Raw genomic sequence first — 27,941 nt, forward strand, 5'->3', positions numbered from 1 at the left:
AAAATTAATAATAAAATAAAATGAAATAAAATGCTATCAAATTAAATGGAAAAAGGTTCAGTTTGTTCCACTGAATTTCTGAAAAATGCTTTTGGTTGCATTAAACATACATGACTAAACATAGCGCGTAGAGCGTATTCAATTTGCAGTCGCAATAATGTCATAGTTCATTATTGCATTGCAACATAACGCTAAGTCTCTTACGTTATGGCACTTTCAAACAGGTGATATGCAATTTATTAAATCCTCCTTATTTTAGAAAACATGTTAACTGTTCGATTTTAATTTATTAAGAGTAAGCAATAAAAAAGGACAACAAAAAATAAATTTCTTAAATTTTTGCCATTTTTCAAGTAAAACATTCTTGATATTATTATTATCAGAGATTCTCTAGAAATTTATCAAAAAACAAAATGGTTAAATGACAATTAACTTAACTGTTATCTTACTGTATTCAACCAAATGTCAAATACCCATAAAAAATGATAGTATAAAGCTGTTAGCTGTGAGAAAAATAGTTTATTGATTGTTTTCACTTAATACGGTTAAATAATTAGAATTTTATCCATTCCAACTAGATCCGTAGACAAAGGGAATTTAGCAGATATTCTTCAAAATTTGGAAGCTAAGCCATACGATCAAAATTACAAACTCATATTTTTGTTTTTCATCATCGGATGTCTAACACAACAGTGTATGCCTCATAATTTATAATAATAAGTGCATGGTGAACATCTTATAAAGACGCTTAGCTCGCTGCAGCTGAGACTGCTGAACTATCAATCTCATGACCGCTGAACAGGGTTCAGATCCCAGCATTTACACCTCAATATTTACTCATTCCTTCAGCACATGCGGTGCTTCCAGTCTCCTCATTTAGTGATCCTGAATCATTGGAATACGAAACTATCGTTAACGCATCACACAGCTCCTTTAATCAAAAAAGTCTAGTATTTTCCATCACTCACGAGAAATGACACCACTAGATAAAGTACTTAAACCGTATTCCACGTTTTACTGCACAAAACACAACTCAACCACAACCTAACTCTAATGTCCAGTTAAATTTCATTTTTGCAGTTTTAAAACCATGTAGTTTTCAAGATTTACAAATCCATTTAGTTTTTTAACCATACCAGTGCTTCATATTGGGCTTTAAGGTTCACGGCTAGCTTTGTTCAGTTTAATTTTTTTTAAATCATAGAAAAAAATATTTTTATTATCAACTTAAGAAAAAACGTTGTAAAATATTTTTGGAAAGAACCGAGTTAGTGCTTATTTTAAAATAGTTGTCATCACTAAAAATATTTTAGCACGTATGTTTCGAAATAATGCTTTGCAATAATACTATCTTGAATTGAGTTTATTTTGATCCATAATTTACTTTTAACTATTATTATTATTACTCTAGCAGGAGAAAGCTAATGATATGCCTCTTTTTTTTAGGTCATTTTGCATGCTGTGGGTTTTAAAAATATTAACACTTATAATAATATCTTAAAATTGTATTTAATTTCTTAAAAAAGGCTTATTCAAACATTTTCGTTATTTTTAGAGATTATTTTCTTAATATATGTATATATTCTTAACATATGAACATTAAAAAAACAACATTTTTACAAAAGAGAAAGTTGTCTTAAATGGATATAAAATATTGTTCATTAAACTCTGAAGAAACTGAGAAAGGCTTACGTGTAGGAATATATGTTTTGTGTATGAGCATTTACGTGTAAGAATATATGTATTTAATAAATGCATAAGAAAAAACTCGATATCTTACGTAGGTTGTTTATCGAAATAAATCTTTCATTTCCCATGTTTTTTCAACGTGTGTTAGTTTTTCTTTCACCAATATCTTATTCTGTGGGTGGCCCATGTTTTCATAACCCTAAATAACTCTTTCAAATCATTTGTTATCAAACGCTTAAAACACACAAAACCCTTGTTTTAAACATATATCTTACATTCTCTTACAAGTAAACATTCAAAGTCCACTTTTTTCTTTCTCTTTTATTTATCTTAAGCTCAAAATTACTTCTGACTCATTTTTAAATTTAAATAACACGTTTATTTTTGGGGGTTTAACTTAAAACATGCTTTATAAATACACAGTTTGAGATAACGCTAATGGGTTTATGGCAACCTAAATAAGTCTTTCTCAGAAACAGGCTTCAATTATTCATTATTTCAGCCTATTATTATTTGTTTCAATTATTAAATAACTGTGGATTGAATAATTATTTATCGTATTTGTTACTGCTGAAACTGTTTTTATTATTTGTTAGTTTATCAATTTTTATTTAGAATGAAAGGTTTACTATTTTTTTTAACAAAATAAGTCCTTTATGGAAATAGATTTCAGTAATTAATTATTTCGATCTATTATCCTTTTTTCAGACACCAACAAAATTTCGCTACTAAAGCTGGTTGTTTGCATTATTTGTAATTTGTTTAACGCTTATTTATTCGAAAGTTGTACTATTTTTAACATCATGTTGTCACTAATTGTACCTTTTTGACATATCGTTATCCCAAATTGCATGATTTTAACATATAGTTATCGGAACTTGTACCATTTTAACATATCTGTTATTGCAACTTGTAGTATTTTAACATTTCTAACATAAATACCAATTTTGATATTTAGTTATCATAAGTTGTACCATTTAAACAAATGGTTATCGCAAGTTTCCTGTTTAAATCTTTTCGGCAAGTGACCTGTTTTAGTATTTCGTTATCACAATTTGTTGCATTTTAACACAATGTTAACACAAGCTGTACCATTTTATCATATCGCTATAGCAAGTTGCACCATTTTAATATCTTATTGTCGCGCGCTACTCATGTTCTTCAAAGTCTCTTCTGGTCAGATGAAAAAACTCTTTTTAGCTTATTTTCTGCTTTTTAAATAACCATTGTAGCTGGTAATCGATAGTAATTATTAGGAAGTAATTATTTCTTATCATTACTGTTTTGTGATGCAATCCAACAGTCTAAACTGTAGAAATCTTATTTTTTGTTATTCCATAACCCTATTCCGGAATTAAAAAATAGTTCTACCTTGAATGTTTAGCATGCTTACTGTTTTGTAGGTGATACATGTTATTTTTTATTGGAAAATGAAATTAAAGGGCATTAAATCCATTTTTTAATTTAATAAGTTTTAAAAACATATATTAACACTTATTTATTTATTACTTACTTATTTTATTATTTATTTATTTCATTATTTATTTATTTTATTATTTATTTATTTCATTATTTATTTATTTTATTATTTATTTATTTCATTATTTATTTATTTTATTATTTATTTATTTCATTATTTATTCACCATTTTGATTTATTTACCATACTTAAAAACCATTTATTCGGTACTTTTCAATTTTGTATTTTTTATTAAATGTGTAAGAATTAGAACAATAATATTGAAAACTAGAATTTCCAGCGTTACCATATGAACTAAAATTAATAAATGAATGGTTAAAATATCGTATATTTAGTTTTTTTAATACCAGAATTATGGTTTTTATGCCAGAAATGTCATTACCATACAGCACGGTAAAAATACCAGAGTTTTTTTCACCGGGCATAACTCTTCCTATTCTCTCATACTATTAATTAAACTTGATATTGATTTAAGTTAAATACATGCCGCACGACATCAAATTGCGCTTACACTCTTTGCCTTATTAGTCAGTCTAAGCTATTTTTTATTTTTTTCCCATGCTTAGTCTATAACCCATCTTTATTTTATTATATTGATTGAACTACGATGTTTTGTATTTGGCGCAATATTGCAGTTTCGGCTATTGTGCCATTAAAACTCTTTATTTATAGTACCTTAATATCAAACAAATGCGTTTCTGTTGGAAATAAACAGTAAATGTAACAATAACGCTTTTCTAATAATTTCCAATTATAGTAATTTGCCTTTATTTATTTTTTCTATAAACTGTATAACTGTTATATTTCAAAAAAAGTATCATTAAAATACTTATTCAATTTATTTATTTCAATTTATTAATATTTCAATTACTCTTCTGGAAGCTAAAAGTTATTTTAAACTCTTTTTTTCCACCTTAAACCCCTAAATCAGAATTACCTAGAAACCCTGATAATGAAAAATAGCTATCATTAAAGGATAGCTTCGGCTATTAACACTGCCTACGCGGATGTTCTAATAAATTAATGTTTCTAATTATTTATGAGGTTTTTTTTTCTTTTTCCGCCCTACTTCATTTCGTCATAATTTCCAGATTTGGTCATCCAAGCGTCAATTGATTTTCGCTTATAACATGGTCAATAATCCCCCGTTCCTTTTTTTTTATTATCTACATTCCAGTTTCGCACAAACGACTCCTCTAATTCCGGAATCATTACCAAATGGTATAGAAATGCTTAAAGTTGTTATGTTGGTCATTCTACTTTAAGAAAGAAAAAAAAATCAAGGCCTACAGACGAGATACAAAGCCCCAGTAAATACCTTGTTGCCCTTAACGCTCCATGGAACAATGTCCCTCCATGTTTTTAAGGGTAATTAATGTGATAAAGTAAGTGTTCCTGTTCCTTAGAGATAGAGGCCGTAATCCATTCGAGTTAGCCTCTTTCATGGAATGTGGAATATTGCCGGACAATTTGTTTTCGGTTAAGTCCGGACACGTATTTGGATCCCCACTTACCGCTGACCTTTGGAGAAGTCCATGATGGATTTGTGTAGTTAAGGACATACAAGCGTGCATTGTTAAGTTTAATCCCAAAGAAGTTATTTGCTTTAATACTACTGCAGATTCTTGTTTTTTTTACCAGACATTCCGAAATAGAAATGTTTTTTTTTTCCTTACAGAGAAACCAAATCTAATAATATGACTACTATGAATAATTTGAATACTGTAGGAGAATTTTCGATTATAAAAAATATGAACAAATGTTAATAAGAAAATATTTTATGTCTTTGAAATTTATGAGCTGTAATAACTGAGAAAATATTGAGAAATTTTGCATAGCGTTTGTCTTTCGTTAACCTTAACGCGAACTAGAATGATTTCGCACTCTTACGTAACAACTTGCCAGGTCACATAAGTAGGATTTGCACAACGGTATAACAACATGTAGAAAAAAATTCTCATAAGATTACCGTACTATATGGTAATGAATTGCCGGTAAATATGAAAAAATAAAAATAAAACACTTAATTCTCGTAATAATACCAAACTATACGGTATTTAACACTTGAAAGACTGAAATACCTATATGGCCCAAAAGCAGTCAAAATGATTGCATTGTGAAAGAATAACTAATGTATAAAGAGTTTGTTTAAAATTAATTTTCAATATTTTTGATAGTATTTTCAGTTATATAACAAATTATTAGTAAATTTTAACAATAAAACAATTATATGTCATGAAATTCTAAGAAATTGCGTCATCATTGTTTTTCTAATTGAAATTAAAAAGCAGTCAAAATGACTTCCTTGGGCAATCTGGTGTTATACTATTTGTTTGCTAATTTTTTCGTTCATGTGCTAAAGGTTTAAAGGAAATTGCGGTTTTCAAAATTATAGTTCTTCTGACATGCTCTAAGGTATCACGTTAAAATTATCAAATTTTAACACATTTAGCAATTTGCATTGTTAATTTTACCAAACTCATTACCAAAGTGCTTCAGTAAAAATTACCGAGATTACTTAGTGTTCCCATAGAGCCAGAAACACGGTAAATTATACCATATTCTGGTAGTTATAACCATACGCTTTTACTCAGTGTATGAAACAAACACGATTCTCTTCAGAGTTTGCGTAGAAAGCATGAACTCCTTAATGATACTGTGATTTGGAGAAATGCATTGCGCGCATGCGTTGTGAATCTTAAATTTTAACCGTACGGAAAAGTAAAAAGTGAACCTGAAAAAAATATAACTAAATATGTGTTTAAAAAAATATGGCTCATTCAGATTCAAGAACAACCTTAAAATTATATAAAAAAAAAAAACTGCCTTTATCTCCTTTAAAGAGACTTTCCGAAAAATTAGCAGTCCTTAGCAATCATAATAAGTTGGGTTTTTTTACCGTGTTTGTTTAGTTTTAAAGACAATTTTAATTTATACTAAAAATAGCATTAATGTTATGTTATTTTGCCGGACACAACTACTTTGACTCAGGCATGCATTATGACAAAGAAGTTCTCTCAAATAGTTCCAATGTTGTCCGTGAGTGAACTATAGTAGTAAGAACGACTTTAAAGTTATAGACTTCCCTCATAAAAATCAAATTTTCTCTAATTGCCATTAGATTTAAGTCAATCGAATGATTCATAAAATATAAACGTTTTAAATAATTAAACAAAATAAAAATGCAGACGTTTAGAAAGTAATTCCCCTTCGCATATGAAAATTTAAATTGTATCTTTGTAAAATCTTAGAAAAAATAATTGGCCTGAAAAGGCATTAAAAAACAGTCATGAATATTTTAAATTTTTTTGCAGCCGTTATCATAAAAGTCGAATGTAAATAAGCAAATAAAAAAGAATCACCCTCTTCTTTTTCAAGATAAGATTCTTTAAATTCCAGAAACATCTCTAAGGTGCATCCTAAATTAGAATAATTTTGCATCTTCATCCATTAGTGCCATCGATTGTAAAGTTTTTACATCCATTCCAAATAAGATGTTTGGAGCATCCTGTAATGGCTTATGGGACTGGGGGGCTTAGAATCTAAGAAAAATAGGGATTAAATCGTTTATCTTAATTCGATTTGGAGGCGGGCACTAATGACTGAGATTCAACAGCTGTTGTTTTCCTCCTACAAGCCGTTCAGAACAAGGAGGAAACTTTAGTGATTTAGTTTCGTAAACAGGATTTAACCAACCTCAGTTTTCTTAGTTATTAATTTCTCGTGTCATTTGCCTCTTTCTTTTCTGATTGGTTTAAATGCTTTCGTATTTATTCTTGAAAATATATCGCATGCTTTGTGAACGCTATAGATCACATTAAGTATGTTATACAAATGCATCGCTGCTTTAATATGGCAAAGATATTTGAAACAGAGAAATTAGTCTGCACTGTTATCCTTTGGTTTAACTTATTCTTAATCATAAGGCTCGTGAAGAAATTGTTATTAGAGAATGATAAATAAAAATGTAAAATTAATAAGCTACGACAGTGAAAAGCTGATAAAGTATGTCTTAAAAATTTGAAATATATAAATAAAACTTACTAATAAAACACCGTTATTATTATATGACTAATATGCAGACAAATGATTATGTTATTTAAATTAATCTAGGATTATCGTTAATAAATAATCCGAATTTGTACATCTTCGTATTGTTGGATTATTGTACGTTATTACTACTCTCTCTTATAATGAGTACGTTTAAATTCTGTAATTATTATTACAGTTAGAATTGATTTAAAATATCACAGAAATTTCTTTTTCACAAAGTAAATACTTTCTCTATTTTAAACTTATTTTTTTAACACCAGTCAAAAATGCTTCTTCTCTGAGTTTTTGACAAAATAACAAAGTGTTTTCGCCTAATTATAAATAATGAAACTGAACAATAATATTTTTCATCTTTCCTTCTACAAAGCTATTTAAATAATTCATTATCTTTATTAAATATGTATTAATATGTTATATAGTACAGCTGGACAAAAAATCGTGAAACAGCAATACATTTTAAGTATGGCAATAACGATATATTTTAACTGTATATTATAAATATTATGTGTTCGATAAATGCAGACTATAAGGTTACTACAAACAACTATAATACCGTGATTATTTTAGACGACGATACTCACCAAATAGAGTAATATCGTGATCATTATCATGAAAAGTATTTGTTGATTTTAATAATATCAACAACAATACCAGAGCCCATGCTAGGGACTTCAAATTATTAGCCAGTAAATTAGCCAAATATCAAAAGTATTAGCCAAATTTTAAAATTCTTAGCCGAAGACAAATTTTAACAAATTTTTTATGATTGATTTTTTCTGATAGAAAACTTCAAATCACTATACAAATTTACCATAAAATAAATTATTTTATAAAATGCAAACTCCAATCAAGAGTCATTTTGCTGTTGGGAATAGTAAATGAGCAATGAATGGAAGGGAGGATGAAAAATTTCTATCTTTTATCGTCTTTGAGGAAAAGAAATTGGAATAGGTTGGGGTTAATTTTTGATAACTTCTCATACTTGTAATAAGGATAAACCTTGAAGCAATATTATGTTTTTGTCACGTTATTGTATGCATTGTCAAGAGGAGACGTATTTTTTGCAAAAATAACTGGATGATAATATGCATATTGCGAATGCTTAATTTGTTTTATTGGCACAAACTGTACGGAAAAAGTGATATTGAGTGATACGGCAACGAGCGTGTTAATCTTTATTTTATAGTAGTTTGTCTCATGATTACATATTTCTTGTTGCTTAATGCTTACATTATCTACACTTAATATAATTCTAGTTGGCTATGCGACGTATCTAACGAAAATTTCGGTAATCGAATAAAAATACAGGATTTGTTCAGGAAATATCATTTGGACCTCTTTATTTATTAATTAATTTTTTTAAGGATTGAGAGGAATATATATTCCTCTCTTCGAAAGAAAGAATCAATCACCAAAAAAAATTTTTTTTTCGCAGAATTTACTATTTTATCACATTTGGCGAGGTGGCAAATGCTTAGTGGGGGCCCCGGATACTATTATAAGTATTGACTCTTAACTCACTCGGCAAATCCATTATACAAATCCAGTCTTAACTTACTCATTGATTTCTGAAACTGATATTAAAAGAACGAGTGTTTTCTCTTCATTTTAAAAATAAAACTACTATTTTATATATTTTTTTCCTAACTGCCTTTGAACAACCCAATTTTGCAGTTTTCTACAAATAGTCGTTTCATACAACTATTTATAGACAAAATAGTTGTTTTATAGTTTTTCTGACCCAATTTTTGGGTGTACGTAATGTAATTTTGAACCCAATGCAAAAGACAAGGAATTCGTGGATCAAGTATTGGGAGAAAATTTTTGATTGGTAAATGGAGGACTTTTTTCATGTAACTAAACCGCGTTTGCCTTTTTATGGAGAGGAAAACCTTCCACGGTTTGCCTGACGGCAAGGCGACTCTAACCCATGATCCGTCTATCACTGATGATATTTTATGTCAGCAGTGTGGTCTGCGTGAACTGGTTGCGGAATTCTTATCGACCAGCCGTCGTTGGGATTTGAACCCGAGTCACCTCATTCAGATTCGAGAGCTCCATCCCCAGAGCCACTACGGCTGAAATAAAACTATTGTCCAATGAATGGAAATTGTAAATGTGGAATATTGTCTGACAGTATATCGCGATATTTAAATTCCAAAAGAACTCCTACCTCACTGCTACTTTTGATCTTTTAAACCTTACTTCCTTACTAATTTATCTTTACCCTATTTGGCATTTTCTCTACAAATCCGGAATTAAAGCAAGAAAAAGAGGAAAAATTTCATTCTTTATTAAAATGGACGCCGACAAGCACATTTTTTGCTGGAGACAGCGTCTGTCCTCGCTTTGAAGATCAGTGAGATTATCGAGCATACATATCCAATCCACTCAATCATCGCAGAAAGAAGCAGCCTTTATGAACCCACTTCCTATCATGATAGATTACGTGGACTCGAGTGCTCTTCGGATAAAAAAGCAAGCGCTAAATTTAATTAACCTCGTTTTTTTCTTCTTCTTCAAAGATGGCGGACATGCATGAAAATTCCGTAGGACGATGGTGCCACGAGTGGGTTGCCGTTGATTTTGAGTTGATTTCTTGTGATTTTCGTCTCGCTGTAGAATGAAATTAAATTACTTAAAAGCTTTCTAAAGCATTGTGCTTTTTATGTATTTTTACTTTAGAAAATTTAAATTATGAAACCCTGACAAGTATTTCTTTAAATAAAAAATATATTTATTGAAGGCAACAACTTTAATTATAGAAAGGTGTATATAAACTCCAACTGTCAGGTCACCATGGCGTTAAAAAAATCTTTGTGAAGAATCCATATTTTAGTAAAATTTAACCTGTTTTTTTTTTTTTTTTTTGTTTTTTTGTTTTTTTTTTAAGAAATTCGGAAAATTAGGGCCTTTTAGGGTTTTTTTGGTTTCTAATAATGCGTTACTAAAATCCCAGGAATTTTAAATTTCAGCGACCCTTAGTCATAATAATTGTGACTGTTCATATTTACTAAGTATAATATTCATCAAATTGGTGTCATTCATTATCATGTCAAGTTTAAGATCACTGATAAAAAAAAACCAGCGTCATCTATAAATTGTTTTTTTTTCTTTTAAATTATTATTCGAATTTAAATTCTAGTAAAAATGTTGGAACTACGATTTAAGTACTAATAAATCCAAGTCAATTCTCTATAATATGAGTATATTTATTTCCGGTCACAGCACTATTAAATTTTAATATACTTAATTTCAAAATTCTGTTAATTTTAAACCGCTTAAAAATATTTTTAACCAATTAATTACATGACAGTAAGTATTGAAAAAAAATTAAAACATGCATTACAATGTCACATTATAATGACTTTACGTTAGACTATGTCTCTAAGGAGGCTCAGGGAAGAAAAAGCTCGAAACTTATTCTGTATAATATTATAATTTAATAAATTTATAACAAAATTTAATCAAACCATGACTATATTTCTTGAAATCATAACTAACTCTCAAGGGCACACAATCATAAAACGGATAGTGAAAATTTTTTGCAAAAAATATTTCGAACTAAACAATAAATTACGCATAATTCAGAGGTGAAAAAAAAAAAAAATTGGACAGTATGTTGACTGACATTATTGTATTGGTTAGTTATGGTTATACATCCGCATCGCTTACGTGCGACGATAAGTGGCGTTTCATTGATAATACGCATTTTATAGGTTTAAAATTTTAAATAAAATAAATATAAAAGTTTTATTTTGGTACACTGTATAATTTTTTAATAGGTTCTCCACAGTTATCTCCCCCCCCCCACCCCCCACCCCCAAAAAAAAAAGAAATTGTTTTTCTTCAGAAATTACACTAAGGCATTGATGATAAATATGCTCTCTCCAAGTGTAAAATTTGTGTGAAAATAAATAAATAATGAAACAATCAAAATAAAAAAAAGTGAAAATAAGCCATATATTCTCTTGTAGTATTGATTGAAAAAAAAAACGAACTAATTTGTCAAATAAAATTTTTTTTTAATATTTTCAATTTTAACTTTCTTATCATCGAAAGTTGATTATTTCTTTTTTTTTTCTTTTGTATACTTTTTTACTAACACTTATTATACATTTTCTTCTTTATACTTCCATACATAATCCACTTATAAACAATTATCAATTTTTGAATATTAGTAACAATATTTTTAAAATAAGTTTATCTTTTTAGTTTACTTTTTTACCAATATTTTTTTCAAATATTTATTTCATTGTGCTGTAATTGCTGTTGTTTGTGTGATTTATTAATATAAAATTATCCCATATTTTTAATTCATCAGAATTTAGTTTATAGTAAACAAATGTTAAACCACGTTTATTGATACGCGTGTACTTAATGTTTACAGTAATTACATTGTGTGTTGTCAATTTTTTTATGCACAGCTCAACTGTACATATTTTGAAACAACAAAGCAACATTATTAAGGTGGATTACAAATTATCAATTCCAAAGCGTTGGAAACAATGCGAGAGAAAAAAAACCCTCCTAATCCATCACAATTACAGGTTCAAGAAACTTTTTCGGAAGTCGGGGTCATCAATCCTTCAACAAACATAATACTTCAACACCTCGAAATATCAATTACTTCCGAACTTAAAGACAAATAAATAAAAGCAAAGCGGCTTTGCTATTTCTTTTTTTACACGCGAAAAGGCGAGGACGTGTGACATTTTTCTCAGCAATACCATGACAAATACTTTAATCCCTGGATAGCAAAGCCGAAATAGGAAAACAAAGGAATTGCTTGAATTTTTAATTAATTGCTGGAACTCCGTTACGAGGGGTGTGTGAAGTTAGATAACTACTCGTTCCCGATCGAATATTCATAAAATGGTTGGATGCATTCATAGGGAGTACTCCTTTATTTATTAGTTGTTTGAGCATTGTTTATTTTCCAGCTAGCAAAAGGAAGAGCATTGTTTTAACAGTACTTGGGATCAAAAGGCGTGTTACTAAAGTGCAGATTATGGATTTATGGAAGTGATCACTCGCAATAGGGCACTTCAATGAAGTTGGGAACAATAACGTCAACAGCTACTAACTATGAATTCTGTTGGCATTTATGTTTTATGTACTAAATATTCACTACTTATACAATGAACCATTCAATTTAAATAAAAACAACTTTTTCATCCAGAGCCTGAATAAACGGGGGGCTACTGAGGCTGAAGTCCGAGACCCGTATATTTTTTGGTGAACTCTATAGTTTACGAAGATAGAATTGATATTTGTGATTTCCTAAAAAAAAGTATTATATATGTTTTAATGTCTTACAATTTTCTTTTAGAATCATTATTTTATTTTTATTTTATCCGTCGTTGAACAGCCGACCCAATTTTGGGTTTACGACAACTAATGTTCAACTCTGTAGCCTCATAATTTTGAGCCAATTCAGAAGACAAGGAAACTCCTAGATCAGTATCCCCAGAGGTATTGATGTGTTTTGGGAATATGGAGGACTTTGGGACTCCACAGATATAACGTGCATCAGTCACCATTTACTACACGGGGGGCTTCGGCCGGTGAGGATCGAACCCATGAACTCTTGGACATAGGCTAAGTGCCCTACCTACTAAGTGCTATCCCGGCCTTTTTAGAATCATTAATAGTTTTGCGTAATTTTAAATGCACAATTGCTTTTATTTCCCTTATTTTTTCTAACTAATTTCTTGTAACCATTTATGAAACCCGCACAATTTTCTGGGGTCTCCGCTAACGCAAATAAAACAAATTTAGAAAAAAATAAACAATTCAAGTTTGTTTCCTTCAATTTTTAAATTTTGTACGTTTGGTAGCTCATAACACTTACAATTACACTTACACTTAACACTTACAATTTCATGCAGAACGTTTAATTAGAACTGAATTTTATAAGAAAGATTTCTCAATACAGGTATGTTTTGCATAATGTAGTATAGGTAGGGCCCAATTTAGACATCAGTACCCAGGTTAGTCACCAGGCGTCGTCATACCTTAACCCAACCCTGTTTTCGTCCAATGATTAGACATCAAATTATCACAATAAATCAATCGAAAATAACTATACGTATTTTACACTTTTTTGAACAAGTCTTATTTAATAAAATTATATTTTGTTGCAAATGATATATTTCATAAAACAATAAGGAAATACTACTTAAAAAATTGAAAAATTATTTTAAGAATACGTGGATAAGTTTAAAATACATACTTTAATCAATAATTTTTAATCCAATAGCCTGGTTTCTCACGTGGCTTTTTCTGGTAATGGATCTTAACTCCAGATTGCTTCCTTTAATTGTAATTTAAAAGGAATTAAAGGAAATAATATACAAGAAAGCTTGTTTACAAACAGTTTATTTCGCTTCGAATGTCATTTAAAATTGCATAAATAAAAAGTTTAAAACGTTATACAATAAAAAATAACAGTCTACAAATTTTGAATTAAATATAAAATAAATTTATATAATTAATTTCAGGTTTAGTATTGCAATACTCATTTTAATTACGTGATTATAAAAAATTTAATGCTAACGAAATAGAGTAAAAAACAAAAATTGAAAAATTAAACGACACCATTCGTAGAAAAATCAAGGCAAGAAACAGAAAAGAATAATTCATTTCGCATGCATTCTATATCTATGTAATATATCAGTTTTAACATCATTTATCATTTTATTACTCTTCAAAATATACATAACCTATAAATAAAAATACATTTAAAAAAGTAAAATTACGAAAAATCAATCAATAGTTTAAAAAAATTATTCTTGTTTAAATAATATCTTGCAAGCAGTAAAAAAAAATAAAAGATAACAAAAATGAATAAATATATAAAATGTCATCAAACGATGTTCTTTAAAAAAAATACGTAATGACATGTAAACGAGAATAAAAATGCTTTATTTACTTTTAACTCAAGCACTTCAGAGGGGGGGAAAAAAGAAGTGGAGGTGCCGGGTATCGATCCCGGTACCTCTCGCATGCTAAGCGAGCGCTCTACCATCTGAGCTACACCCCCTTCAGTTAACATTGATAAAACACAAAATAATAATGTTACTGTAACAAACATGACCTACTCTGTGAAATACCTGCAAGGGTGGGTGCGGTTCTTAATCTTCAATTCGCCTCTTTATCTGCATTATCTATGCATTAAGTAGAAATAATAGTTTCATTTATTTGTTTACAACACGTTTGCTGATAAAAATAGACTATAATAAAATATTTTACAGGAATAAAATGAAAGTAAAAGGCTATAAACCAATGCAAAAATACGCTTTAGGTTTTTAATATAAAGTTTACGAATATGAAATTTAAATTTCGATCAAGATATGTATTAGGCATGTATCTTAATATGCATTTAAATAAGTTCGAAAATAAATGCAAAGAATATTTTTTAAAATAATTAAAATGAAAATAGTTTTATGACTTCCAAAGTTATCAATATTTTAATTATTCATTTATTTATGTCCTTCTCAAAAACTATAAAATGATAATTATTAAATTTTTAAGGGGAATCGGTAGGGCATGTAAAGATAATGATAAAACTTGTCTTTTTCGATGTACCTTTTCTTAGCATTAAAACAAGATATTGCTTCAATTTTTTTTTGCCACAGAATATTTTCATATACATGTTTACACTGTGATAACTGTTAATATGTGTCTCTAACGGAAATTTTTTAAAAATTATGAGCTGTGAACTTTTTTAAAAGTTTAATCAAAAATCCTTCATAACTCAAAAAGTATTCCTGTTAACACTGAAACATTATCACAGAGTACAACTAATATAGTCTCAAATTTCTCTAAAAAATTTCAAAGCAATATCATAAGCAATTTCTTAGAAAAGGTACATCGAAAACGGTCTGGTTTAGCAATATAGGTATATGGGTGATTCTCACGAAACATGACAATTTACTGTCCCTTGCTCCAAGATCTAATACTATAACACTAAAAGAACTTTTTTTTCAAAAAAAATTAATAAATATCATTGTTGTTAGCATTTTAAAATGACTTTGCACTAGCATTGACTGTTTTGTATACTTAAAAAATTTAACTGAATATCAAAATGTCATTTTCCTGGCATGTCCCAAACAATATTTCCATTAATAACTAGCTTCAAAACTTCCCATACATTTTTCAAAATCCAATTTTTTTTATCTTATCCCATGTAAGCATTTCTAGAATATACACAAAGGGTATTGTTTACTAAAACTTCGTTTAAAATAATTTTTTCTGTCAATAATTTGTTTGTCCCATGAAAATCTGTCATTTTCCTGGCTACTTTTATATAGTGATTTATAACCAAAATAGATAGCGCCGGGAATCAATATCTTAAGTTAATAGATTGATTAGATAACCTCCTATCTGAACATGTCTTGTTGCATGAATAAAGAACCAATTTTCTGGCTTAAAATCTATTATTAGGTTTTTATGCTGTCATTTTCCTGGCTTCTTGAAATCATTAATAACAAAAACTACATGGATTTATCTGAGTTATTTTAAGAAATACTGTTCGATTACTGGGTCGGAAATACTGGGTCGATTTGGGGTCGAAGAGAAAACAGTTCTTAATACGCAAATTGCACATACCTAATTGAGTATATAAAATTTGTGAATTTTTTTACAATTGACTTAATATCAGTTTCTTTATAAAACATAAATTAATAAACTTATATTTATTCGGGTGAAACAAGTATTTACGTACCAGCGAGCAGTGGCACAAACTGAGCACAGTTTATAAGTCATATGCATATGTGCGCTTGTCCAAATGTCGAGTGTGACGAGCATTGACGTTACAAGCGCAAATATCATACGCAGTTTCACAGCTATCTTTGCAAACTTGGAACAGTGTTGAATATTTGCAGTGTCATTATTAAAACTTTTATAGTTTTGGATAATTAGTTATTGTTTCGATTAGACCATTCGTTTAGTTTAGATATCAATTTAAATTATCAATGCATGTGAAACACCAGGCACACCCATCTCATTGATTAAGAAGCAGTAAATATGCAGTTATTTACTTATTATTTCTACTTATACATAATTACTTATTATTTAATAAATATTAAGGCATTTAAATTTCAACATTAATATATTTTTCATTAAACTATCGTTACACAATGTACTATTACTTTAATAAATGTTTGAAATCATAAAATAAATGTACAAACACAGTATCAAATAGAGTTTTACTTTAATTAACAAAAATTACTTTTATGGGGGTCGATGGAGAATTTGAAAAATTATGTAGGGGTCGATGATCAAAAAAGTTTGGCGACCCCTGCCCTAGGCCAAGGAACTAGAAATGCAGGGTCCAATATACGATAGCCTCAGAAATGTCAGAGGCCCGGTCATAACTTCTAACAAAATTTGCTTGTTGTTTATTCATGAAGAACCTTTAAATTATTTCCAACTTGGGTAAATTACGATATATTTGTAAATTTGAGCTTATAAATATTGCAATTTTTGTTAAATCATTATTCTTGAGGAAAAAAACAAAAAGAAATCATTTATAACATTTAAAGGGCACCAGGCCAGGGCCTCTATGGCCTTATGATAAATCAGGCAAATGAACACACCTCTACTGCTTACAAATTTCTAATTTCTATCAACATAGAAAGGCCATTGTTTTATTGAAGAATTCGAATTGTACTTCTTTTCGCGCCCTCAAAGAGTGACCTTAGGTCTTCCCGAGAAGATATTATTTCGATTCTCGCTCTACATGCTGCATCAAACTGTAAATCTGAATAAATACTTGATCGACTTAAAGAAATGTAAACAACTTCAAATCAAGAATGGGTGAACTTTTACTCTATAAATGAATAAAGCTAAATAACGTGTAAAAAAGAACTTTCAATAGTATTTTGCACTGTTAGAATTTTCATTCTAAACTTACGGTAAAATCACCGGCAGCAGTCTGTCCATCCAATTAACGGTAAAGTTTACGATTAGGATAATTTTTTTACCTTTACGGTTTTGATACCGTTAACAATTGGTGTGGTTAAAAAAATGTGTACAAAACTATGCGATTATGTAACCATTTACTACTAACATGGTTTCGGAACCGTAAAAATAAATTTAACTGGACATTAGAGTTAGGTTGTGTTACCGGTCACGGAACCCTAAGGTTCCTCGGAACACCATTTAGGAACTGCTGCTCTAAGATATTATGATGAAATTACTGCTTTTTATTTGCTTATAATTTATAGGTGTTTAGCAAAACCAAGCAAGAATTTTTCACTTTTGAAATTAATGAATTAAAAAAAATGTAAAAATGAGAACAGAAGAGAAGGCAATTCCTAAATAAGTAAAAAATAGCCTATATTATTGCTAAATAATGTGTTTCTTGAACTTCTCATTCGAGTATTATATTAGAAGAAACATAAATGTACTTACAATAAATAATATCGCATTTGCCATCTCAATATAAATGTATCGAAATTTCATTGCCTTCGTGACTTGCCGCGATTAAACTTCGAGAAAGTGACGTTGAACGTATTCATACTATTTTTCATACCAGGTATTTTTTTAAAGTAGTGAATATATAAAAAAAAAAATATCATCTTTGTGTATTGGTTATAGAACATAGAAATTTTTATTATGGCGTACATGATGAAGATTGCAGGCATTTATAATTGATGTACGAAATACATTTTAAGGCATATTTTTTAAATTAAATGGCTTACAATATTTCTGAGCAAACGATTCAAAATGTTTCTTATCATTTGTAAAATGCGATTGTACTATTTTCTTTATTTATTCAGCACAAAGCAGTATAATTTTCGCTCAATTTATCCAATACTATTAATGAAACAAAAAAATTTACTAAATTATTTAAATAGCTATTTATTTATATACATTTTTTTTTTAAAAACACAAAATTTTTTTCGTTATGGCGTAGTTAAAATTCGAAAAAACAAATCTTTCATAATCAGATCATGTTCAAAATAGAATATTCTATTGAGCATGATAATTATTAATTTTGATTTGAATGCTTCTGCTACTATTTTGTTGTTTCAAACGGGGGCGACATCCAAATATTTTAGCGGAAATGTGATTTTCTGATTCGATATAGTACTACAACTGACGTATCAATTTTGATGTACTCACTACTCTTTATTCTCAGGTAAAATGGTTTGCACAAACAGAAGACCCAAATTGTAATTTTTGTTTGTAATTTTGTTTTGTTACCAAATTGCAAAGCACCCAAATTGTAATTTTTTTGCAGGTAAAATCATACAAAATTTGCAATCATATATTGCGTGTTAAGTATTTTACATCATCTCAGTTTTGGAGACATTTGCTGTCAAAGTTTATATTTTTTGTTGTTGTTCTTTTTAAACTATATCCCTAGAATTAAAAAAAAAAAAAAAAAAAAAAAAAAAAAAAAAAAAAAAAACGCAAGCATGGTTAATTCTACCTACAGCAGTTTATTTTGATTACATTTTAATATTGTCACCACAAAAAAATTCTAAAATATAATGATAAAAAAAACCCTATCATAACTAACTTATTTAATGAACTTAAACAATTTAATTACAATTAATGATTCGAAAGGCTGTTTTCCAAAGGCTCCGTGATCATATGAAATGATGTTATTTTGCGAATTTGGTGAACTGGTTTTTTCATAACTGTTGTGAATTTGATGAGTTACTCATGAATGTTAAGACTGTTATTATTGACTGTTATTTATATTAAAAAGCTAAAGCGTATTTAGGCTTGCTTTATAGCCTTTTACTTTCATTTTATCCCTGTAAAATATATGATTATAGTCTATTTTTATCAGCAGACGTGTTGTAAACAAATAAATGAAACTATTATTTCTACTTAATGCATAGATAATGCAGATTAAGAGGCGAATTCAAGATTAAAAGCCACACCCACCCTTGCAGGTATTTTACAGAATAGGTCATGTTTGTTACAATAACGTTATTATTTTATGTTTCATCTACGTTAATCGAAGGGGGTGTAGCTCAGATGGTAGAGCGCTCGCTTAGCATGCGAGAGGTACCGGGATCGATACCCGGCACCTCCACTGAATTTTTTCCAAGTGCGTATGTTTAAAGTAAATAAAGTATTTTTATTTTTGTTTACACGTCATTACGTAGTTATTTCAAAAGAACATTTTATATATTAATTCATTTTTATTGTTTTTTTTTACTGCTTGCAAAATTTTGTGCTATTTACTATTTTAATCTTTTTAATATATATATATTTATTAATATATATATTTTAATATATATATATTTATATTAATATATATATATATATATATATATATATATATATATATATATATATATATATATATATATATATATATATATATATATATATATATATATATAGTCCCAAAATTTGCTCATCTTTAAAATTTTCATTATTTTGTTGTTCTTTGATTTAAATTTGTTTTTTTTTTTTCTTTCCTTTCTTTTTTTCTTTCTTGTCATTTTTATTGCAATAATTAGCCAGGATTTCTGGAAAATTGTGTAAGGACATCAAATTGCTTTTATTGCTTAAAAAGTGATCAGTCTTCTCCAATTTTGCATTGCAACCTATTCAACACAATTAATCAGTACTTGAAATATAATGCAAATTTTCAAACTTTATATGGCGCAAGGTAAATCAGTCTTTAATTTTAAAAATTTAACTGATCTAGCTATTTTTTAAAATTTTAAATCTGAAGTGAAAGTTTGGTTAAGTTGCAAATTACCTTTACATAAAAAGATTAATTAAAGTTTCCTATGTTCTATATATATATATATATATATATATATATATATATATATATATATATATATATATATATATATATATATATATATATATATATATATATATATATATATATATATATATATATATATATATATTAACTTTTCAATATTTAAAAACTTACTCCAATGCTGCATTATATGTGCTCATAAGAAGTTGCAAAAACTTAGAATAAGGCAGTGATTTTAATAATTTTCATCCAGGCGGAAAAATATCGTCAAATTGGCGATTTTTAAAAAAGTTCAATAACTTTTAAAATATTTAAGGCATTCTTCTGTTTTAAAACCCTGATAACTCTTCACGGCATCAATATCATCTTGATATATATATTTTAAAGACATCGTTTTATTTCAAGTGTAAAGCACTTAAATAGTGGCTTTTTTTCATTTTCCTTGGCGATAGAGCTCCGACGTCCTTAGCCAAAGATATCTCCACCGCTAGAAAAACAAATAGTTCTGAAACAAAAGTTGGTTTAATGAACAAGCAAGTAACTAAATGGAAGAAAATTCTTCAAAAGATTTATCATTGGAAGGGTGTGTCTTAATTAGCTTTAAGTAATTTTCAAAGTGAGAAAACTACACAAATTTCTTTCATTTTTAACGTTATTGGGAAGTAACCTAAGTAACCCTTGGTCTCAAAAGCTCTGGCTCCTAATATCAAAATTTAGTTTTGCGCCATGTGAAGATGCAATTATTCATTGCTTGTAGAATCCATCTCTATTAATACTTCAAATCGAAATACAAATATTAATACTTTAGAAGCTCTATCAATACTATTAATAACAATATATAACCCTCTTTTTTAGCGATTTAATACAAACTAAGGTAAGGTGTTTTACCAACATTTGTGCATCTTTCAGTTCTATTTAAAATTCTTAAAACAGAAATTTATCTTAATAAATTTTCTAATTGCTTATTGAAAATCGCTTATGAGACTTTTCCGACTTTGTGTTGCTAATATTATTGCATACTTTGTCTAGTAACTTCAGAAGTTTAAATATATGAATCCATTAAACAATTGAATACACGGTAATGCTTTACCAAACATCATTTTTTCTTCATGACCATTTCCTTTATTTTTAATTCGTAAAATTGAAATTAATATTAATCATTAATGTTATACCATAATTTATTGAAGATTATTCATCAAACTTCGCCAAATTTGTGTTGTAAATATTGATATATTTCATTATTAGATTTTTCTTTTGGTATTAGATATTGAATTAGAAGGTCTGCTTAATATTATTTCATATTTGATCCAATGTAAATTGCGTAAAATTATAAGTAAATCTACTTCAAAATTTCTGCTGGGGAAATAATTAAAATTAAAAATAAACTTACTTATTTGCCAATTTAAATATTGTTTTTACAACAATTTCTCTGTAAGTTTCAAACCTTTAATCCAGCTTGTAAAATTTGAAAAAGAAAATGCTTCGCAAAGTACTCAAGCTCTTAATACTTCTTTCTGTACTCAGTCAACGTTGTCTGGGATTTTTGTTCAATGCAGACTATGAAAAACGTAAAAGAAAATAATTCAGAAAACATTAAGTGCAGAGAGTAAGAAAGAGAAAAAATAAAAAATTACTCCCATGTGACATCTTGCCAAATTCATTTTACTTCCATCAAGAAGTTTAATTTTAAAAAAAATACATGAAAATAAAATTAGAAAGTGTAAAAAAGTTTGAGAGTGCTCGAAATATTTTTATTAGAAGGAGAAAGCAATTCATCTTTTTAGAGGGAGGCAAGTATTTTGCAATTTAAATTGTCTGTGACAATGCTTTTTGGCAAAACATGTTTATTGATTTTTCTATCCCTCATTGCATAAAAATTGAAAAACAAACTTAATGCAACATTTATTTTTCACTTTGATCACAACAGATTACTTACTTAATTTATTATTATTTCTTGAAGTAAAGTGTTTATTATACTTTGTTTTAGTCAAACTTGATTGTATTTCAATTGTTCCAACAATTTAATTTTTAAAGCATTTTCAGGCTATTGAAATATAAATTATTTGAAGGAATATTTTCAAATATGACAAATTTTAATAACAATAAGAGTAATCAAATTATAAAAAAAATGATGAAGAAACGTTACTATTAATCATTTTTTGAACCATAATTTTCGATGAATCAAAAACCAGAGTATTTTCATAACTAACATTAAACAGCCGACCTATATCGAATTTGAAGCTACCTATATCGATATTCAGTTTGATCGACCTATATCGATATTAAGTTCCTTAATTTTTGAATTATTATACCAACCCTGAGGACAAGGGAACTATTGGACCAAGCATTAGGTGGTCAATCTTGCCTGTGTAGAAAGCTTGAGTGTAACTAACCTGAATTTGTGTTGGATGAATAGAAACTACCCATGGTTAGCCCGACGACTATGGGCCCCCATTTACCGAAGGTTATTTTTGTCAAAACTGTGGATGGTAGGAGCTGGGTGGAGTGCAAGAATCGATCCTCCTTAGCCAAGATTCGAACCTATTAACTCATTGGGAGGCGTTGCGTTAATTTGATCGTTTATTAGTACATTTTACTAAGCACAAAAAAAAATTAATTCAACTAAAATTTGAAAATTGCTTAAAGTATTTACATCATTCATTGTGACTAACTCAAATAATTTAACGATTAAAAGATCTGACGTTATCATGTAAGCTTGAACTGATATGATAGTGTATTTCTTACTGTTAATGTTATTCAATTTCCGGAGATTATTGAAAATTATTTAGATGAAGTAAATATTTTTTGAGTATTGATTATTAATAATTATCAATTAAGTAATCAGTGTAATAGTTTTCAAAGGAATAAAGTTATTATTAATTAAAACCGATTTTTATTAATAATTGCTAGTTACTGTCTAAAATAAAAGGGGCTATTTATTATAATGACAATATTTACAGTTACCAAATTTCAATGATAATTAATAATAGTTACATTTTTATTCTATTATTTTGAGTTTACGACTACCAATGTTCAACTTCACAGTCTTTGAACTGATTCGGAAGACAAGAGAACTCCTGGATCAATATGGAGAGAAATTTGCCTGCATGGAGGACTTTTTAATGGGACTAACCCGCATTTTCGTTACATGGAGAAGAAGACCACGAAAATATCCCACGGTTAACCTGGCAGCAAGAGGACTTACATCCATGATGCGTGTACTACTGAGGATATTTTATGTCAGCACTGTAGTCTGTGCGAGTCAGTTGAGAAATTCTTATCAATTAGCCACCGTTGGGATTCGAACCTGATTTACTCCATCGGAGATATCTGCGATTATTAATACAAGAAACCATGTTATTTAATTAAATAAAATTATTTCCTATTCGAGACACACGCTAAGGATTTCAAATTGTTAGCCATTAAATTAGTCAAATATCGACAGTCTTTGCCAAGTTTCGATAGTCTTCGCCAAATACAAATCTTAACTATTTTGTCATTATTAATTTTTTCCCATAGAAAACTATTTTACGGTAGTTTGTATCCGTCTTATATTAATTGAACCCAATTCTAATTGGATATGCGGAGCATCCACCGAAAATTACTGTAATCGGATGAAAAAAATACTGGTTTGCTTTTAGCATAAATTTGAGAATTGAGTTAAATATATGTATATTTCTTTCCAGTGGAAAAAATCATTTGCCAATACTTTCGTCAAAATAAAATTTTAATTGCTAAATTTACGATTTTATTGCATTTGGCGAGATGGCGAATGCTTAGCAATAAAGAGCAAAATAAAATTACGGCTATGGCTATATTTAAACTACGGCTTCGTAACGAAAATAAGACTTAATTGAAACTTGAAGTTTTAATTAAAAGCTATTGAGAAGCCTTACTCTTCATCGAAAATATTATTTCGAACGCTGTAGCTGTAGAGCTTTCGGCCTTTTAAAGATGTTTATAGATTTTGACTGAGTTGAGTTTAATTTCGAAACGCTTTCCCGACCTGAAAGAAGTTTTATAAGTTTTCCTCGAAGTATCCTAGTAATTTCCGTTAAAAGAGCTGTTTAGAAAGTTTTATATATGGTTTCTTTTAAAATGTAAGATTATACTTTCCTTAAAAATAGAATGTCTGCAGGAAAAAATTACTATTATTTTATTTGAATAGTAATTTTTCGAATTTTATAAAACTATGATAAGGTATTGAAGAACTATTTTAAACATTATAAAATATTATAAATTTGTAAATGAAAAGTAATTACAAATTTTTTAACTGAAATTTCATCTCTGATTGAAATAATAATCTTATGACAAAAAAATGATTTTGTAAATATTATTTGATTTAACATAATTGAAATCATAATTAGTGATTTAACTGAAAACTAATAGCCATTGCATTTTTTGAAAAATCGATACAACCCTGAACAATGATATTGATAGTTTGAACCCTTTATCGGTACACGGAGAAAAAAAATTTGTTCAAAACTACAAGAATATATTGAGCTTTTGCTTTATGGGTACGCCAAAAAGCTCGGTAATTTTTACCCGAATACTTTGGTAATGATTTCGACAAAATTATCTACAAAATACAGTTTTGAAATATTTGATAAAACTTGGTATGTGTGGTGAAAATTGGTAATTCTATTATGATACCTTAGAGCAGAGGTGGCCAAAGTGGTCTATATAGACCCCCAGGGGTCCATTTAACATAAGCGGGGGTCGATCTGAGCCAGGGGGTCGAACCGCACCGGAAGGATCGATTGGTCGAAGGATTATCAGTATTTTTCCGATATGTGACAATTAGAAATAAAAGAAGGCTTGGAAATATATACAGGTAATCTTCAAAAATTGAGCGACGATTTTAAACTGCGTTTTGTTGATTTGGAAAACATTGACATCCCTGATTGGATTATTGTGCCATTTTCTTCTCAAATTGAAAACGTGGATATCAACCTGAAAGATGAGCTTGCTGAATTATTATGGGGATTTGAAGCAAAGACGCTTTTTAAAAATGTAACAATAAGCAAATTTTGGACAAATATAAATATAATGCAAAAATATGTGAGACTTTACGAAATAGCTCAGCCATTTATGATAGCATTTCCAATTTCCTGTATGGTTGAAGCCGGTTTCAGTCACGTAAATTCAATCTTATCTAAGAACAGAAATAAATTAAATGTGGAGTTTCGAGGGGATTTAAGATTAAAATTGACCAATTTTGATCCCAATATAACGAACCTTGCAGAAAAAAAAGCACCAGGCACACCCATGTCATTGATTAAGAAGCAATAAATCCGTGCTTACTTTACTTATTATTTCTACTTACTTATAATTACTTATTATTTCATAAATATTAAGGTATTTATATTTCAACATTAATATATTTTTCATAAAACTATTGTTACACTATGTACTATTACTTTAATAAATGTTCAAAATCATAAAATAAATGTACAAACACAGTATCTAATAGAGTTTTATTTTAATTAACAGAAAACTACTTTTATGGGGGTCGATGGAGATTTCGAAAAATTATGTAGGGGTCGATGATCAAAAAAGTTTGGCAACCCCTGCCTTAGAGCATGGTATTAAAACCATTCATTCAGATAAATTTTATTTTCGGTTTTGCATTTTTTACTAAATGCGTGGTTATAAGAACTATAATTTTTTAAAACCAGAATTTCTGATAAACCATTACCATTTGAAGTAAAAAATTATCAAATGAATGGTTTCAATACAGTATATTTTGATTTTATTAACTAGAATTATGGGTTTATTTTACCAGAAATGTCATTACCATGCAATTTTACCACCTTTTTATTATACCTGTTTATTGACCCATCATAACGAGTGAAGTTGCTGACTTGAGGCATTAATTAAAACACTTTTTAAACACAAGCAATTTTTTTTGAAAATGTTTTGTCAAAAATAAGCTTGAAACCAAATGTTAAATGAATTTCTTTTAAAAACCTTTGTTAGTTCACTCAAAAAAATTAATTATTTTAAATTCTCATAAAATACTATTTTTAATCAAATATTCCTATCGCATAAAATTTACATTTCAAATAATTCATTCTAAAACCATAAATTCTATATGTTGTTTATAACAGAAAACTTTTCAAAAAAAATTTAAATGATAAAAAAATAATCTAATTTAAGGGACCTTTACTTGACTTAAGGGATTTTAAAGGGCATACATGTAAAAAAGTTTTTAACAAGCATATCAATATTTTTTTTTATAATACAGTACAGAACCCGTTATACGGAAATCAGAAAACCGGAAAACCAAAAAACCGGAGCGAAATTCGATAAATTTTCCCGTCATTTTTTAAAAAAAAAAATTTTTTTTCCTCATAAGATTTTAGGATTTTTCGTTCTTTTTTTTAAAGATGTTTACCTTACCATCATTTTGGAAATAATCATTAGTGTATTACTCCATCGTTTTTTCTTCTTTTTAAGATTATTTGCGAAAAAAAATTTTTTTAGTTGGGTTTAACAATAAAAAAACGGCTATTTGTAGCGATTCAGAAAACCGGAAAAATCAGTTATCCGGAATAGCGATGGTCCCGATCGTCCCGGATAATCGGTTCCCTACTGATTAGTTTTTTTCTCTCCTTTTTTTATGAAACTCGGTTACAAAGTAAGCGTCTTTTTAACCAAAAATAAAAATGTCATCAATGTTTAAGGTTTGCCTAAAAAGCTGAATTATGATATTTTCCCATGACAAACTTTGAAAAAACTTCGTAAAGTTTATATGCAAAACAGTAGCATTTTCTCCCCAATTCACTCAACGTATCCTTTTGCTCTAACTTCGGTTGTTTTCCCGAAATGGCATTTCGTGGCAATTCAAACCGACTATAAAAGACGATCTAACCATCCTCCAGAGTAAACATTAAAATGTTTACTTTATCGTAATCATAAACCCGTTGTTTTCCAGAAACTTAGAACGATCAGAGCACCCGACGGAATGAATTTGACACGAATGACTGAAGCTTGATGAAGACCAGTTTACACTCAAAGGGGGGACAAAGGGAAGAAGAATTTTTATAAAAAGAACGCTAAGCTCCAAAATGTTTATGTTAAGTTAAATTAAATGAACCGCATCAAAGCAATTTTAATGATGCGTTAAATCATTTATGGACATTGAGTAACTTTTAGTTATTATAATTTCACCTCATTTTAACACCCATTTATTCAATGTAATGGGGATTGCGAATTTTTTTTATTCAATCCATTTGTTTGTAATAAGTTTTGAAAGTTTGAAATTGGGAAATGTTAATTCCTTTTGAATTCATTTGTTTAGTTATTTTTAGAATTGTATATTTCTTTAATTGTTTAAGTTGCAATGTAGAAAATTTTAATAGAATAAAAGTTATTTTTCTTACAATATTATGTGATTTTGCTTTTAACATTTTAAAGCGGTATATTGGATACCGATTTTCATGATTTATGATACCAAATAAATAGTTCTATGTTTTCTTCATTTAAATGATTTTTCAGAAATCGTAATTAACTTGATTCATATTCTGAAATTTATGCCATGTTATTTTGAGAATTCATTTTTTGAATTGTGATACCGAATCGAAAAAATTTGCTATAAAAAATTATTTACATAAATTGATATAAAAAATTATATTCTTATTTGATATAAAAAATTAGAAAATTATCCAAAAGAAGGTTATACGAATCCGGTATAAGATAAATATTACGATGCATTAAATGTTTATTAGAATTGATTTTTTTACTTTTTATTTTGTAATTTTTTTTTCAGTTCCAAATCAAGTAGTTGGAATTAGCATTTTTAAAACTTGTATTAAATTGGTGTTTCACCATTTAGATAACTATTAAAACAATTTTAAACTTTATTTGATCTAACTCAATATCAATTTTAACCAGTGTAATATTTAACTCACTTAATCCTTCTTTTTTTCTTTCTAAATACACGCATTTAAATTATCAACTTAAAATGTTT

The 27,941-nt window shown here is 28.5% G+C and overlaps 1 protein-coding gene, 1 long non-coding RNA gene and 2 other non-coding genes across 10 annotated transcripts in view; 2 read left to right on the forward strand and 2 right to left on the reverse strand.

Moving 5' to 3' along the window:
* LOC139425404 (uncharacterized) overlaps positions 1-14,248 on the reverse strand; it is a 58,016-nt gene extending 43,768 nt beyond the window's left edge. Inside the window, exons 1-2 of the long non-coding RNA XR_011636657.2 lie at positions 14,156-14,248; positions 13,457-13,537 (exon numbers count right to left, since the gene is read on the reverse strand). This is a non-coding gene — a long non-coding RNA (uncharacterized LOC139425404). The remainder of the gene's footprint in view (positions 1-13,456; positions 13,538-14,155) is intronic.
* Positions 1-27,941, forward strand: part of LOC107442127 (neuron navigator 3) — a 521,654-nt gene that overhangs the window by 236,998 nt on the left and 256,715 nt on the right. The gene's annotated exons all lie outside the window — the stretch shown is intronic.
* Positions 14,194-14,266, reverse strand: TRNAA-AGC (transfer RNA alanine (anticodon AGC)). Its single transcript has one exon. It is a non-coding gene; the product is annotated as a tRNA-Ala (tRNA).
* Positions 19,207-19,279, forward strand: TRNAA-AGC (transfer RNA alanine (anticodon AGC)). Its single transcript has one exon. It is a non-coding gene; the product is annotated as a tRNA-Ala (tRNA).

The sequence above is a fragment of the Parasteatoda tepidariorum genome, chromosome 1 (assembly GCF_982258835.1).
Source record: "Parasteatoda tepidariorum strain Cologne lab strain chromosome 1, Ptep-v5.0, whole genome shotgun sequence".
Lineage (NCBI taxonomy): Eukaryota > Metazoa > Arthropoda > Arachnida > Araneae > Theridiidae > Parasteatoda > Parasteatoda tepidariorum.